Genomic DNA, 18,571 nt, shown 5'->3' on the forward strand with positions numbered 1-18,571 from the left:
AGAAGAAAGGGAAGAAGAAGAAGAAGAAGAAGAAGAAGAAGAAGCAAGATAAGAAAGAATTCAACCAACCAACCATGGCTGTAAGTGTTAGTTGTGTTGAGGAAAACTCCGACATGCATCGTAAACCCAAATACCCTTGCAAGCTTTGTAAGGGTGACCACTTCCTTATCAATTGTCCTGATATTCCAAAGGTCTTGGAAGTATGGTCAGAAAAATCTCATCAACTTTCCATTGATCCATCAACCAGTGATAGTCAGGTTCCTGGGAAAAAGGGTAAAGTTAGGTTTCCTTGTAAGTTATGCAAAGGGAGTCATCAAACTCACATTTTCCCTCACATGGATGAAGCCTCAAAATTGTTGGAAAACCTTACTGTTCCACAGCAAGAATTTCCAACTGGTTACCGTAAACTTTCTACCAACCTACCGTCAACTGACAGAGTGATTGATCTAATTTCAAGTACAGTCGATCACACTCTTCCATTGGAGAGTGAAACTCATGTCACTCAGGGTGATGATCCGTTAGTTGATCAAGTGGTCGATTCAATTTCACATTCGGTCGATCCCACTTTCCCTTTAGAGAGTGAACTTCATACTGCTCAGGTTCTTCTTGTTACATCAGATTCTTCTATGCCGGGGGGCATTTCACCTGTTTCTACAGAACCCCCTCCAAGTACTGAGGTCTTTTCCTTTGATTGGAATAGACTGACAGAACCTCGTCTTCCTTCCTCCATCCCTTTCCAAATCATTGTCAAGGCTGGTGGTAGGAACATACATCGTACTCAGGTAGATGAAGGTGCTTCTGTTAGTATTTTATCCTCAACTGTTTGGAAAGCTTTGGGTTCCCCTCAGCTTGCGCCTATTACGCAGAATCTGAAAGCTTTTAACAGAACCATTAGTGAACCTTTAGGGATCCTTCCTAAGTTTTCTATTACCTTGGAAGGTAAAACTGTCTGTATTGATCTTATGGTAGTTCGAGGTCCCTTGGATTTCAATTTACTCCTTGGGCGAGACTATGTTTATGCAATGAAAGCTGTCGTATCGACACTCCTTCGCGTGATGTCTTTCCCTCACAATGGCAGTATTGTGACTGTAGACCAGCTTTCGTTCCCTAGTCTTGTTTCAACTACCAACAATATGGCACCCCTAAATGTTCCTGATTCTAAAGTGGTATCTACCCTTAATTATGTGGCAACTGGTCCCATGTTTTCAGTTACCGATGTAAGTGAGCCTCTCACTGTTTGCTCATCTTCCTTTGATTTAGATCCGGTAATTGACTTGGAAAACTCTATGGGATTATTTGAACCCAATGTTCTTATCCCTTTTGAGTCCCTTGACATGTGTTCCTTCCAGAGAACTATTCTTCCTTCTGATGAAGACCTCTTGGAAGCCATGATCAAGGTGTGTCCATTGACATGTCTTTCTTCTAGTTGGAAGCCATGATCAATGAGTCGCGAGGATAGTTTGTTCCCGTCTCAACCTCTTTAAAAACTGAAACTGGATGTTGCGAGGATAGTTTGTTCTCGTCTCAACCTCTTTAAAAAATGAAACTAGATGTAACGAGGATAGTTTCTTTTCCTGTACCAACCTCGTTAAAAAATGAAACAGGTGTCCATGAGGATAGTTTCTTTTCCTGTACCAACCTCTTTAAAAAATGAAACAGGTGTCCGCAAGGATAGTTTTTTTTTTCCTGTATCAACCTCGTTAAAAAATGAAATAGGCTAGCGAGGATAGTTCTTTTCCTGTGTCAACCTCGTTAAAAAATGAATCAGTTGTGCGAGGATAGTTCTTTTCCTGTGTCAACCTTGTTAAAAAATGAATCAGTTGTTCGAGGAAAGTTCCTTTTACTGTGTTGACCTCGTTAAAAAATGAATCAGTGAGTTCGAGGATAGTTCTTTTCCTGTGTCAACCTCGTTAAAAAATGAATCAGTTGTTCGAGGAAAGTTCCTTTTACTGTGTCGACCTCGTTAAAAAATGAATCAGTGAGTTCGAGGAAAGTTCCTTTTACTGTGTCGACCTCGTTAAAAAATGAATCAGTGAGTATGAGGATAGTTCTTTTCCTGTGTCAACCTCGTTAAAAAATGAATCAGTTGGTATGAGGACAGTTCTTTTCCTGTGTCAACCTCATTAAAAAATGAATCAGTGTGTATGAGGATAGTTTCTTTTCCTGTACCAACCTCGTTAAAAAATGAAACAGGTGTCCACGAGGATAGTTTCTTTTCCTGTACCAACCTCGTTAAAAAATGAAACAGGTGTCTATGAGGACAGTTCTTTTCCTGTATCAACCTCGTTAAAAAATGAATCAGTTGGTCAGAGGATAGTTCCTGTTACTGAGTCAACCTCGTTAAAAAATGAATCAGGTATGAGGATAGTTCTTTTCTTGTGTCAACCTCCTTTAAAAATGAAACAACTGCCTTTTCAAGTTAAATCTTGAAAGTAAACCTTCATTCCATCCACCTGGTTGAATGCAATGAAGCTTGGGGGGCATGTACCTCGCTTTGCATCATTATGCTGGGGGCATGCGAACTTTTGGAGGATAGTTTCTTGTCTTGTGTCAAGCTCGTTAAAAAATGAAACAAGGAGTCTTGAGCATAGTTCCTTGTCTTGTGTCGAGCTCTTTAAAAAATGAAACAAGGGTAGGTTATATAGGTAGATTGTAGAGAGTAGTCATGAGCATAGTTCCTTGTCTTGTGTCAAGCTCGTTAAAAAATGAATCAAGGATTTTAGAGCATAGTTCCTTGTCTTGTGTCAAGCTCGTTAAAAAATGAATCAAGGTTATTAGAGTAGAGTTCCTTGTTAGGTAGATTGTAGAAAGTAGTTATGAGCATAGTTCCTTATCTTGTGTCAAGCTCGTTTAAAAAATGAAACAAGGGTTTTGAGGATAGTTCTTTTCCTGTGTCAACCTCACTAAAAAATGAAACAACTCCCACGAGTCTTTCCAAGATTTCGAAAGTAAACCTTCATTTCATCCACCTGGTTGAATGCAATGAAGCTTGGGGGGCATGTACCTTGATTTGCGTCATTATGCTGGGGGCATGCAAACTTATAACAAGCATAGTTTTTCATTTCAAGCTTGCGTAAAAATGAAACCGAATCCGAGCATAGTTCTTTTCCTGTGTCAAGCTCGTTAAAAAATGAAACAAATCCTCCTCTAATTGAGTCGAGAGTTTGACTAGATCTCATAAATGTTAAGTTGTATATTTAGGTTAGTTATTTCAGTGTTTTGCATAATTTTCTTACAGTTTTAGGTCGAGTCTTTCAAATGATCTCGTAACTGAACCTTCATTCCATCCAGCTTGTACTTAGTTGAATGAAATGAAGCTGGGGGGCATGTGCTCTAGCAGTTATGCTTAGGGGGCATCAAGCATAGTTTTCTCTCTGTTTCAAGCTTGTGTAAAAATGAAACTACTTTGAAGCATAGTTTTTCTCTGTTTCAAGCTTTTGTAAAAATGAAACCTATCTCGAGTCAATTTCAGTTATTTTCAAGACTCGTTAAACTCATGAAAATCCCGAGATTATTTTGCCATCTTTCATTCTCGTAAAACAAATGAAAATGCCGAGTTCTTTCTGTCTTTTCCTGCTCGTAAATTAAATTGAAAGTCGGCCATATGAGTACATTTTTATCATTTTTTCGAACTTGTTAAAACTTACGAAAAAGTGAAACCTTAGAGTCACCTTTAAGCTCTTTTCTGACTCCTAAAACATGAAAAGATCGCCAAGTTTTTTCTTTTTAAACTCGTTAAAACGAAACTAAAAAGACGGTCTACTTACAGCTCTTTTCCGACCGTAAAAACATGAAAAGACTGTCGGATTTTTGTCGTTTCGAATTCGATATTGGTTATAAAACGACGTGTCGTTGATTGCTTTTTTACTTTTTCGGATCAGTGACACTAATAACGAAAAGTACTCCTTGGTCGCAAAAGATCAAGCGGTTCTCTCAAGTATTATTTTATACTTTTTCAGGCTTGGGAGACACAAATTTACGAAAAAGGTCAACCCTGGAGTCTTCTTAAGTTTTTCAAACTCTCTAAAATTGAAAAACGCCGAGTTTCTCCTATACTGGAATCGTTAAAATTTCACAGTAAAGGACCTGTTCGATTACAAATAGGAACGGACCACTACTTCTTAGGGTTTGAATCTAAGCTAAGTTGGACTCATTCGAAGGATGAGCTTATAATCAAGCAAATGTTATCCTCCTCAAGCTTGTAAAAAATAAAGAGGTACTTGCCAGAAATGGTGGGGGAAAAGAGAGAAAAATGAGCCTATTTGTTATCCTTTGTCACAGAAAAACCTTATCACCACTCTTGAACACGACACTTTTTCATTCACCTGGGTTGGGAAATCCTTTGCCTAACAGTTGATCAAACCACATTGAAAATCTTCAGCCGGTTTCTGGGTATTAACTTTGGGTCAATTGTCACCAAGCCATTTGTTGTGTCGTTATGTGTTCAAGAGGTCACTGCAAATAAACCATTCATCTGCAAAATACTTGTCATCCATCTTGACCATCCCTGAGTCAGTCCTTACAGCTACATTTCTTCAACTTGATCTATGATTTCGTGTTGTGGGCTTGCCTGCAACGGATCACTTTCTATCTACATTAGCACATTATCTAGAAAGATGATCTAGGAATCGTTAGTACCTTGAAATCTGCATGCCTCAATGGCAGGTTTCTTGCCTTTGACGACAGTTTACATCATTGACTTTCGATCGAAGGATTCCGTGATATGTTCGACATCAACACATTCATTCACATCTCATGGATTGTACTGGGTACTTTGAGAACCATTGACATCACTGGTGGTCTCTCTCACACTTGTTAACAGTTTACATCATTGACTGGTAATCAAGTGGTTTCTACCATGTTCGACATCAACTCATTTATTCGCATGGATAGAATCGTACTATTTCGGGAAGTAGAAATGAAGACCCTGGATCTAGTTTCCACCATCCAGGCTGCGAGGAGTTTTGTATTCATTATATAGTAGACTAATCATAAACAGATGGCTACGACCATACTGTGTCTACATGAGTCTATGATTATGATGTACTGCGAAATCATTCCTGTATCAGAGCAGTAGTTAGTTTGTTAGTTAAAGTTTTTGATCTGAGTATGGGAATTCCTACCTCAGCGATGATATGATCTCATATATGTATTTTGTGTTGAATATTTGTAGGTTCCAACTGGGCTCTCCACAAGATAATCCTTGAAATGATAAAGTGCTTCACCCTTCCTAGATGATATGAAACCCTAATCTACTACAGGCTTCGCACTTTAGGGGGCAATCTGTTACACTAAAATTTGTCACCATGACTATTTGTAGTCAGTATGGCTCCATCAATTGTCATACTGTCCTCCTTGGCAAGTCTTATACCTCTGCTCCTCATGTCAAACTCCAAGAAAGAGAGAAAGTCCTTAAAAGTCAATATAACTCTGGTTACGCAGTTTCTCTTACCCTTACCTGCGTGTACGCACCTCAAGTTCATAATACCTGCGTACTTGTACGCTCTGTCTGTAAAGGGATGGGTGCGTACTCCTGTAAAGGTCAAAAGGCGCAAGTTTTACTTCAAAAAAGTTACTTGTGGTCAAATCTAGAGCATTCTAGAAGATGGTTTGACGTGTATTGAGCGCCTCCAGATGGTTCATGCATCCCAAAGAAAGAGGAACTTATCCCATCAAGAGGGGAGCTATCCCATTGAAAGAGGAGCTTATCCCATTGATGGTGGACCTGATTAACTTCCTCCAAAGCATTATAAATACAGGCATTGGGCCAGAGGGAGGGGAGGTTGAAAGATGAACATTCCTAAGGGTAGATGCTGCTGAAATTAGGACTCCCTTTTAGAGCTTGAGAGGAGAGATCCCAATCCTTTCTTAGCTTCATTTGGAAGTGGGTGAGCTGATCAAAGTAAAGGAGAACTCTTGCTGGACCCTGGGAGGGACCTGCACAACACCAAGGCACTGGTTGTAATGGTTTCTTTTGTTTCCAATTAATGCAATTAAGTTCATTTTTCTCAACAAGTTGTTATATATAATTTGTTACATAAACTCCTTGGTCTTTATGATGAATATGTTTTATTATATGAGTTATTCAGGTGCTATGTAGTCGTTTTCTTGTTAGTGAATGCAGGCTTCAAGGAGAAGGAGCTCATCTGGATCGAAGAGGCTTGGCTGCTACAAACAGCATTGGACTAAAGGTATGCTTTAAACACCTGGTTGCTTTTATTTTAAATGCATATTTAGGGAAAGATAGTGCTTGATTGTTTTGTTTGTCACTAGAAAGCCTTAGCTTCTAGGGAGGTCAGTTTTGTCCGCAAAATTGACTCTTTCCGCCTGACAAAGTGCTCGCAGTAAATAAATAGTATAATTGCAATTTAATATCAAACATGTAATAACTCCGAATAGATGCACAGACTTCGTAATAGAACCTTTCTTTATTAATCGTTTCTCTGCTTACAAACTCGACTCCGCCCTGTGCACTCAGCTGCAAGGGTCTGCGCACTCAGCTGTAGACCCTACTAGGCCTTTGCGCACTCAGCCGTAGAGCCTATTCCTACTACTACGACCTAAGATACACTTAGACACTTGCTCTGTACTTCTATCTCATACTTCGCTCTAACTTCCTAACTCCTAACTATCTTTTACACTTAGAGCTTCACTCTATTTATACAATCCCATGGTCCGCGGACCATGGGTAGGTTGACATTACATTCAAACTTAGGGTAGACAACCCTATGACTCTAACATACATTTCGCACCCGCAATTTGCGGATCTGTACAATAATATCACTCAAAACTTGGGCTTTGAGACCCAAAACATGTTGTGGGGGGATTCCATGCCCAACAGGCCCCCAACACAAACATCGTGACTTGCCCTCGAGTCACTCCATCAGTGCGACAATCTTGGCGTGGAGTCTCTCCAACTATTCTTGAATGGTGCTGATGTCGGTAACATGTTGCGCCACTACTTGCTGAATCTGTTGCATCCTTTGTTCTGAGACCTTCGTGTCTGAATTGTGTCCTTACATCTGTACCGACATCTGCTGCGTAATTTTATAGTCCCACGTCCTTGTCCGGCTCCTCGGGTCGTGAAGACTGTGATTCGGTCGACTAGTCAGATAGCCGACCCACCCATGTAGGGCTTCAAGCGACTGCCATTCACTTTGCCTGGGAAAGGTTCTCCATTCAGTTTAACTAGCTAGACCGCGCCTCCGTCTGTGATCTCCTTAACCACTTATGGTCCCACCCAATGCATTTTGAATTTGCCCAGAAATTTTTCAAACTTACTGTCGTACAACAACACTAAGTCATTTACCTTGAAGGTGCACAACTTGATATGGTGGTCGTGCCAGGATTTTTCACGCTGCTTTTGTACATGCTGATGAAATCCAGCCAAAAACCATTCTTCCTCAAGTTCTTCTAATTGCACGAGCCTTTCCTCCAAAGCTTCGCAGTTTGTCATCCCTGTGAGTGCTGCTATTCGCAGACTAGGTACGATATATTCCATCAGAATGATAGCTTCTACACCATAAACTAACCGGAAAGGTGTATGTCCCATTAGTTTCTTGCATATTGTCGTGTAAGCCCATAGCATGGTAGGGAAGTGAAAATCCCAATCATTTCGTTGGGCGTTGCACACTTTGGTCAGCGTAGTCTCCAGTATTTTGTTGAAAGATTCTACAGTCCCATTGGATTGTAGGTGGTACGGTGCACTTTTCTGATGATACATCTAGAACTCTTTTGTGAGCATGCTGATGGTTTCATTCAAGAAATGTGTTCCGCGATCACTCATTAATATTTTCGGATAGCCAAATAGGGTCAACACGTTTTTGAACAAAAACTTCGTAGCCATAGCGGCCATGCAGTCTTTGACCGGCTGCGCTTCCACCCATCGTGTCAGGTACTCCGTTGCAGTGATGATGTAGCACGCGCCCATCTTTCCCTGAGGTTTGATCGGTCCCACAAAGTCGATTGCCCATTTTTCGAATGGTTGCAGTGTCATTTGTGGATTTAATGACATCTCGTCCCTCCGCGATGGTTTTCCAGTCCTTTGACATATATCGTAGGCCTTACAGTGCGCTTTCGACTCCTGGTGTAGGGCTGGCCACCATAAACCTGTGCGAAGAATCTTCTGTGCGGTTGCGCGTCCTGCATAGTGTCCTCCTGCAGCACCCCCATGTGCTTCCATGAGGATCTGACTTCGTTTGAATTCAGGTACGTATCTTCCCAATATCTCATCATTTTAGATTTTGTATAGGTTCCCTGCGATGACAGAAAAATCCGCCATGTGCACCACCAATTCCTTCTTCTGTTGGATGGAGTATTCCTTCGGCGTAGTCCTTGTTGTCATAAAATGGATGATATCTTCGAAGTGCCCGTCTGCGACACGTACCGCAAAGAGTTGTGCACCAGGTAATCCTTCCTCCAAACTAGTAGGTTCCTCACCCATCTCGATGCACGACAAGTGATCTGGTCCCGTGTTCAGGAATCTTGGCTTTACTACGACCTCAAAATCATATTCCTGGAACAATAAGAGCCATCTGCATATGCGCTCCCCAAACACAGGCTTATTGGCTAGGTATTTCAGCGCGGAATGGTCAGTATACATCTTGACATGTCCTCTAAGCAAATAGTGTTGGTATTTCTGGACCGCGTACACCATCGCCAACCCCTCGCGCTCGATGGTGGAATAGTTCTTCTTTGCTTTGGACAACCTCCGACTTGCAAATGTGATAGGGTGATCCAAGCCTTTCTCGCCCTCCTGTGTGAGCACTACTCCCAGCACGATACACGACACATCAACATGGACATGACACTCCACATCCCATTTTGGGAAGACCAGGATTGGAGCGGAGGCATATTTCCCCTTCAGGACGTCCAAACTTTTCATACAATCGTCATTCCAGCAAAATGTAACATCCTTTTCAATAATTTTTCCACGGCGCAGTGATTTGGGCATAGCTCTTGATAAACTTTCTATAGTACCCGGTGTGTCCCAAGGTAGAGCGCCGCTATTTAACACTTCACGGTGCTTCCAAATTTAGAATAACAACAATCTTCGTAGGGTCCACCATTAGTCCTTGTTTTCAGACCACATGTCCCAGCAAGTTTCCAAAGGGAACAAGGAATGTGCACTTCTTAAGGTTCAGCGCAATCTGGTGTCGTCGGCAAGTATCCAACATCAAGCGTAAGCTTGCTACATGGTGCTTAACTAATTTGAAGATAGTCCAATGATCCAGATACACCTCCAAGAACTTGTGGATGTATTCTTTGAATGCAGCAACAACGATGCGTGAAAATATGGCTGGCGCGTTCTTCAATCCAAACGGCATAACAGTGTATTGAAAGAAGCCCCATTCCGTTGCGAAGGTCATTTTTCTCCTATCTTCCAGCGCGATCTTGATCTGATGGTACCCTGAGAACCCATCCATGAACGAGTATGCTTCCTGGCCACCAACATTTTCCAGTACTTCATCTGTGAATGGTGTCGGGAATGGATCATGTACACAGGCGTCATTCAGCTTCCTGAGGTCCACGCATATTCTTATTTCGCCCTTCTGCTTTTTCTCCTGCACTACCATAGGACTCACCCAGTCAGATTCTTCCACTGGCTCAATAATTCTGGCTGCGAGCATTTTGTCTAATTCTTCGCGGACCTTTTCCTTATATTTCGGATTCAAGCGGTAAGGCCTCTGCTTCACCGGCTTCATGTAAAGTTTCAAGGTGATCTTCATCATTCCTAAGTCGCCAACGATCCCTTTTAAATCCATAATTTTGGTTGGGAACAAGTCTTGGTATTCGCGGAGTAACTCAGTGACCTTATCCACCATGGCATCATCCCAATAGTCTCCAAGTGTGGCATACTTTGGTTCCGCCTTTGTTCCAATGTTTACCTGCTTCGTTTTTAATGGCGCGATGATGTCGGGATCCTCAACCAATGGTCCTCGAACCTCGCGACAACCTTCTGTTTTTGGAATGTTAATATTTCGTGGGTCCTCATCATCTTCCTTAACATTTACATTGTAACACTCCAACACGCAGCCCAGCTATGTCACCCATTCTGGCTGAAGCAATTCTATTGGCTGCTAGGGTATTTTGAAGATAGCTGCTTTTACTGCCTATAGCGCATTGTCAACAGTATCCCACCAACGATCTTCAAATGTGAAAGTTAACAGAAATCCCTCGCGCAAGATGTCCCATTTGCTCATACCATGGCGGAGCACTGTCTCAGTATACCAATTCATGGGTATGACATCCAGGGTATGATAGGACAAATACACCCATTCAGGCTGTGGTTCTTCCCTGTAGACCTTGGTCCATTTCACGAGGTGTGTACGTGGATCATCCTGTCCATCATACTTGTCTGCTAGTTGCATCTGCGGTTTCCAAAATCGTAGGCGAATCATCCTTCTGCATCCGCGCTAGTCCTCAAAGCTTCTCTGATGTGTACCCCACCACCTTGTGGGCGTAGCGCGCAGTGCCCATTTCAGAGCGTTTCAGAGCATCGAACCGCTGTTGTTCTGGTACTTCGCTCTGAAATTTGTTCAGAAATTCATCCACCGCCATCAACCCGTCATACACAGGCAGATCCCTTACCTCTGTTGTCACGTGACGCAGTGATCTTACGATCATGTTACAATTGAGCATGGTTACCTCGTGTAACCAGTTCTTCCATTGTTCGGTTTCCTCATCTGAATCCAATGTGCAGGAGCTTTCGCACTCCCATAAAATTCGGCCATCCACTGTAGGATTCACTCAATCCTTTTCCCAAGCGGTTATCTTGTAGATACAGTCTAGCTCGTCGTCGCTCACTGGCTTTGTCTAGTGCGATCCTTCCGTAGGGTCTAAAGGTACCACTACGCGTAATGACTTTTTCTCAAAGATCATTTTGCGCTTCTCTAAATTTATCACTCCATTCATATCAGTGGCCCAATCTATTCCCAATAGCGCGGGATAGGGATTGTTGTCATCGACAATCTCTATCACCTCAAAATTTGCAAGCGCGCTCGCACCTTCAATGTCTACTATTATTCCCTGCAATATTCCCATCGGTAGGATCTTCTGTTGGTTTGTCATCCACAATTGAATAGGGGACCATTGCAATGCTGGCCTATCCATACGCTCCCATGTCTGCTTTGGAAGCACATTCATGTCTGATACTAGATCCAGAATTACTTGATCCATTTCGTACTCCTCGATTTGCACAGTCAATGTCATTTCCCTTCCTGTTCGTAATGCATGCTTTCCAAGTTTCTTGACTATGCACGGTTTTCCGGACCCAACACACCTATTGATAAGTTCCTGCAGTAATTTTACAGCCTTGCTGTCGCATAGAAGTTTCATGCATGTCTCTAGAAAGGTAGTGAGCATTGAAGGATCCATCCTCAGTTCTAGTTGATCCTTACTACCTGAAGTGGAGGCCTTCGTGAAGCTCTTCTTAGCTTCCATGAATGTCTCCTTCGCGCGCTCCAAATCAATTTCAGGTTCCTTTATAGGAGCCTTGCGAACCCACACACTTTCTTCAAGCTGCTTACCTTTGTCATCTCCTGTCGTGATGCCGCTTCAGAGCACTATGTTTACATTCAGGTCCTCTTCGCTCAGCTCAGACCTCATCATTTTTCAAATTTTGAGTCGGGGGAGTCTGAACTATTCCTTTATCACGCAGCCTCGCTAACAGTGTAGGGTAGTCCTCTGTCTCATGATCAAACTGAGTACAATATAAACATGATGCTCTTGTCGGATTTGTACAATCCTGAGCATAATGCCCTGGCCCTCCGCAATTTTAACAAATCAGTTGTTCGCGACCCCTTCCTGGTCCCATTCCACCTCGACCTCGTCTGTGCCCTTGAAATCCAGTGCACGCCATCCCTGCATTTGGATCGGGGACTTGTGTTTCGGTTTGCACCCTGTAGGCAGGAGTCCGATCCATCATCAGCTCGTAAATTTTTCAGGAGTGCTCATCATGTCCTACTGATCTGCAAAATTACAGAACAATTGCTGGGACATCTGCGTATAATTCTGTAATAGGTGACAGTTATCTATAGTGTGTTTTCCTCCTCTCTGACAAATTGGCACCATAATGCAAGAACCACACTCGGTCCTGCTTGTGCCTCTAGTCTTGATGGCATCAGCCCTTCTCCTACCAAGTAGTTTGCGAAGACTGAGCAATGGTCCTTGTCATGCCCCTAGCCTTTGCATTTTATGCACCATACCTCCTCACGCATTTTTGGCTGAGTTGTCCTGTCCTGTTTCAAACTTTGCATCTCCAGACACAAATTTTGTAGTTGTGTGTGGATTTGTTGGACTCCCAGGCTAGGACCTTGTATTGGGGTCTCATGTAGTCTCATTGCAATCTCCAAAGCTTCAGCCTGGGTGGATAACTTCTGCTGCAGCAACACCATTCTTAGATGCGGTGTTAGTGATGCTACAAACCATGCGCGGTGTTGCCCATTTGTCAAGGTCATGTTGGCTTCGTGAATCATACTCTTCAATCTCTGATCTAGATCCCATGGGGTCTCGCCTAGAAGCATCGCAATCTCCTTAAACCCGATAATCGATTGTGTCTCTGATTTTGGCCTGCTAAATTCCCTATTCAGCGCAGCCTAGATATTTGTGATCCCCGTGTTTGGATGGTCATTAGAATGCTTAATGTACCATATTAGTGCGCGATCCTGCAACGCGCTTACCAGTGTTGCCTTCTTTATATTAACATCCATGACTCCTTGTGCTTCCCATATGGCCCTTACGACGAACCAAAATTGGTCTGGATCTTCATTCCCTACTCCTCTGAATACCGACAATTTTATCACACTCGCCATATTGAACTGAGGTGGTGTGGGCAGAGATGGAGGTGAAGATGGTGAGATTGGTGTTGGTGTAGGTTGGGGTGGTAGGCACGGAATTCATTGCCTTATCAGACTGACTACGCTTCTCGGAGAAACTTTCGTGAGCTCTTCCTCAGTTTCCCATTGTGGCGAAATCAAGGGGCTATTTTCTATCTCTACACTACCTTCATTTCTATAGATCTTCCTGCTTCGCATAGCCCCAAACATCAATTTATTCGCATAACCCTCTTTTCACACAATAACATCTTAATCCATGTGTTTAAAGATTTAATGTACTTACCTGGTGGTCCTTTGAGGAAGCATCATTTTGCCTCGCTATAGCTGACTGTCGTGTCTACCGCGAAATCAGTGATAAATCCTCCTATGATTCGATCGAGCCAATGGTCCACAGCACGCGTGATTTTATCTTCCGATGCTTCTAGTTTGTGCACTAATTCTAGAGTCCACACAATTGGTTTGTCGAGCCTACACCTTCCCTGACTGTCTACTAGCTTAGCAATCAACTCATACAACTTAGAGGGGAAGGATGCAAAGAAAATTTCATGGATTTCCGTATATAAGTAGCATTCTAACCACTGTTCCTTTGATACTCGCATATTTCTATTTTCCTGCGTCGCGAACTCGTGAATCTTTCTATCCAACCACCCTTCAGTTTCTTTCTTCATTGGATTCCAATGGCAGGACATCACACATCCCTTATGTAGATCTCGGTCCCGGCAACGGAACCATTTCTTGGCTTGTTGGGGCTGACCCAAGTTCGGAGGTGATTTAGCCAAACAAATCTCGGTACTACTAGCCCTTTCGGCAATAGTTCGCGGAGCGTGGACTGAGGTCTCACCCGAAGTAGTATGGGAGGGTGCTAGAACCAGGTTTCCGCACCCTAGAGATGTCTGATGGTTTCAAGTGGTCCGCGGTTCGACCCTACGCGCATGTCGCTACATGCGCTTATTAGTACCTCACAGCCTATGATGTTGTCTTCGCGCAGCCCTACTTAGGGGCCGAACAATGTTATTACCCAAGTCTTTACTAGTAGCCTAATATTAGTTGATTAACTTAGCCTATTTGTATGCTTTCAATTATACTTAACAATATTCACAATTCATACAAGTGCTCACAGTAAATAAATAGTATAATTGCAATTTAAGATCAAACATGTAATAACTCCGAATAGATGCACAGACTTTATAACAGAACCTTTCTTTATTAATATTTTCTCCAGTTATAGACTCGACTCTGCCCTGCGCACTCAGCTGTGAACTCTACTAGGCCTCTGCACACTCAGCTGCAGTGCCTCTTCCTACTACTACGACCCAAGATACACTTAGACACTTGCTTTGTACTTTTATCTCATACTTCGCTCTAACTTCCTAACTTCTAACTATCTTTTACACTTGAGCTTCACTCTATTTATACAATCCCATGGTCCGCGAACCATGGGTAGGCCGACATTACATTCAAACTTAGGGTGGAAAACCCTATGGCTCTAACATACATTTCGCGCTCGCAATTCATGGAGCTATACAATAATATCACTCAAAACTTGGGCTTTGAGCCCCAAAACATGCTGGGAAAGGTTCTCCATTCAGTTTAACTAGCTGGACTATGCCTTCATCTGTGATCTCCTTAACCACGTATGGTCCCAGCCAATGCATTTTGAATTTGCCCAGAAATTTTTCAAACTTACTGTCGTACAGTAGCACTAAGTCATTTACCTTGAAGGTGCACAACTTGATATGACGGTCGTGCCAAGATTTTTCACGCTGCTTTTGTACCTACTGATGAAATCCAGCCAAAAATCATTCTTCCTCAAGTTCTTCTAATTGCGCGAGCCTTTCCTCCAGAGCTTCGCAGTTTGTCATCCCTGTGAGTGTTTCTATTCACAGACTAAGTACAATATATTCCATCAACATGACAGCTTCTACGCCGTAAACTAATCAGAAAGGTGTCTGTCCCATTAGATTCTTGCACGTTGTCCTGTAAGCCCATAGCACGATAGGGACACGCAAATCCCAATCATTTCGCTAGGCGTTGCACAGTTTGGTCAGTGCAGTCTCTAGTATTTTGTTAAATGCTTCTACAGTCCCATTGGCTTGTGGGTGGTATGGTGTACTTTTCTGATGATACACCTGGAACTCTTCTGTGAGCGTGCTGATGGTTTCATTCAAGAAATGTGTTCCGCGTTCACTCATTAAAATTTTCGAACAGCCAAAGCGGGTCAACACATTTTCGAACAAAAACTTCGCAGTCGTAGCGGTCCTGCAGTCTTTGACCGGTTGCGCTTTCACCCATCGTGTCAAGTACTCCGTTGCAGTGATGATGTAGCACACGCCTGTCTTTCCATGAGGTTTGATTGGTCCCATAAAGTCGATTGCCCATTTTTCGAACGACTGTAATGTCATTTGTGGATTTAATGACATCTCGTCCCTCCGCAATGGTTTTCCCGTCCTTTGACATATATTGCAGGCCTTACAATGCACTTTCAAATCCTGCTGCAGGGTTGGCCACCATAACCCTACACAAAGAATCTTCTATGTGGTTGCGAGTCCTGCATAATGTCCTCCTGCAGCACCCCCATGTGCTTCCGCGAGGATCTGACTTCGTTCAAATTCAGGTACGTATCTTCCCAATATCTCATCATTTCCCATTTTGTATAGGTTCCCTGCGATGACAGAAAAATCCGCCGCGTGCACCACGAATTCCTTCTTCTGTTGGGCGAAGTATTCCTTCGGCGTAGTCCCTGTTGTCAGAAAATGGATGATATCTTCAAAGTGCCCATCCGCAACGCGTACCGCAAAGAGTTGTTCATTAGGTAATCCTTCCTCCAAACTAGTAGGTTCCTCGCCCATCTCAATGCGCGACAAGTGATCCGGTCCTGCGTTCAGGCATCCCGGCTTTGCTATGACCTCAAAATCATATTCCTGGAATAATAAGAGACATCTGCATATGCGCCCCCCCAACACAGGCTTATCAACCAGATATTTCAGCGTGGAATGGTCTGTATACATCTTGAAATGTCCTCTGAGTAAATAGTGTCAGTATTTTTGGAGCGCGTACACCATCACCAACCCCTCGTGCTCGGTGGTGGAATAGTTCTTCTTTGCTTTGGACAACCTCTGACTTGCAAACGTGATAGGGTGATCCAAGCCTTCCCCGCCCTCCTGTGTGAGCACTGCTCCTAGCGGTGATACACAACGCATCAACATGGACATGAAACTCCACATCCCATTTCGAGAAGACCAGGATTGGAGTGGAGGCCTATTTCCCCTTCAGGACGTCCAAACATTTCATACAATCGTCATTCCAGCAAAACGTAACATCCTTTTTCAATAATTTTTCCGCAGCACGATGATTTGGGCATAGCTTTTGATAAACTTTCTGTAGTACCCGGTGTGTCCCAAGGTAGCGCGCCGCTATTTAACACTTCGCGGTGCTTCCAAATTTAGAATAACAACAATCTTCACAAGGTCCATCATTAGCCCTTGTTTGCAGACCACATGTCCCAGCAAGTTTCCAAAGGGAACGAGGAATGTGCACTTCTTAAGGTTCAGCGCAATCTGGTGTCGTCAGCAAGTATCCAGCATCAAGCGTAAGCTTGCTACATGGTGATTAACTAATTTGAAGATAGTCCAATGATCCAGATACACATCTAAGAACTTGTGGATGTATTCTTTGAACTCAGCAACAAAGATGCATGAAAAGATGGTTGGCGCATTCTTCAATCCAAACGGCATAACAGTGTATTGAAAGAAGCCCCATTCTGTTACGAAGGTCGTTTTGCTCCTGTCTTCGGGCGTGATTTTGATCTGATGGTACCTTGAGAACCCATCCGTGAACGAGTATGCTTCCTGGCCGCCAAAATTTTCCAGTACTTCATCTATGAACGGTGTCGGGAATGGATCATGTACACAGGTGTCGTTCAGCTTCCTGACGTCCATGCATATCCTTATTTTGCCCTTCTACTTTTTCTCCTGCAGTACCATAGGACTCACCCAGTCAGATTCTTCCACTAGCTCAATAATTATGGCTGCGAGCATTTTGTCTAATTCTTCGCGGACCTTTTCCTCATATTTCGCATTTAAGCGGTAAGACCTCTGCTTAACCGGCTTTGTGTCGAGTTTCAGGGTGATCTTCATCATTCCTAGGTTGCCAACGATCCCTTTTAAATCCGTAATTTTGGTCGGGAACAAGTCTTAGTATTTGCGGAGTAACTCAGTGACCTTATCCACCATGGCATCATCCCAATAGTCTCCAAGCGTGGCATACTTTGGTTCCGCCTCTGTTCCAATGTTTACCTGCTTCGTTTTTAGTGGCGCGGTGATGTCAGGATCCTCAATCAATGGTCCTTGAACCTCGCGACAACCTTCTATTTCTGGAATGTTAATATTTCGTGAGTCCTCATCATCTTCCTCAACATTTACATTGCAACACTCCAGCGCGTAGCCTAGCTATGTCACCCATTCTGGCTGAAGCACTTCTATTGGCTCTTGGGGTATTTTGAAGATAGCTACTTTTACTGCCTATAGTGCATCGTCAACAATATCCCACCAACGATCTTCAAATGTGAAAGTTAAAAGAAATCCCTCGTGCAAGATATCCCATTCACTTGTACCATGGCAGATCAGCATCTTAGTATACCAATTCATGGGTATGACATCCAGGGTATGATAGAACAAATGCACCCATTCAGGCTGTGGTTCTTCCCCGTAGACCTTGGTCCTGTTAGCGCTTGAGATTTCACCCTAGGCTGAGGAAGGTAAACCTTCAAGGCTACATCAAACCATTTCACCTCGTAGCTAGCGCTACGAGGTATGAGAAGGCTCTCTCGGGTCAGATTCGGTAGATCTTTCAATAGGATGAGCTGACCCAATTAGGAATAAAGATCTTAGGCTAGTAAATTGATATAGGAAGGTTTGCTTGGGGTTTTTAATTAAATGACGGGGCTTTTCTGGGTTGCATGGGCAAAATCACAGCTTGAACAGAGAAATATAATGACTACACAGATTATCAACTGAGGCAAGGTAGGCAAGCAATTTAACACCAAATCTAGATTTTAAATGGGATGGCAAGACTGGTGAGGAGCTAAGGAGGGAAAATAATACCTTGAATCCTCCTTAAACAGGAGAAAACATTGAATATGAGCAAATTTATAGGAGGAGCATACAATACTATGAATTCCTACCTAAACACTTCATTTGCTCAATTAGATATGATCATGAGGTGAATGAAACATAACAGTTTACATATGAGACAAAGGGAAAACTTATGCTAAATCAACATACCACATGAATCTCAGCAAACAGAGCTGTGAAATTCCATTAAATTCTCTGCCAAAAACTGTACAATGAAAGCTCTGTTCCAGCACTCAGCAAATCTCTCCTCTCCCTTCTCTATTACAAATGAATTTGTTTTATAATAAATACAATGCTGCCCAAAACAGGGGCGCTGTTTTAACTAACATCACAAGAATGTTTCCTTTTTTTAATATATGAAACAAAACACAGCTGGGGGAAAACCAATCGACCCCAAGACCCGGCATTTGTTTTTATCATTATTAACAAAATAAACTAAAAACAAAACCATCAGCGCTTCCTGAAGAGAGAATGGCGCTCTTTCCACTGAAATCTGTTGATGATTTGGCTAATTTCGAGGCAAATCTGGTGAATAGGTGGCACTACAGGTGTCCTTCCCTTTGCTAAAAATAACATAGGCAATCGCTCCTCGTTTTCTGCTGT

This window comes from Pinus tabuliformis, chromosome 2_2 (assembly GCF_031772625.1).
Source record: "Pinus tabuliformis cultivar Carrire ecotype Pingquan chromosome 2_2, CPIR1, whole genome shotgun sequence".
NCBI lineage: Eukaryota > Viridiplantae > Streptophyta > Pinopsida > Pinales > Pinaceae > Pinus > Pinus tabuliformis.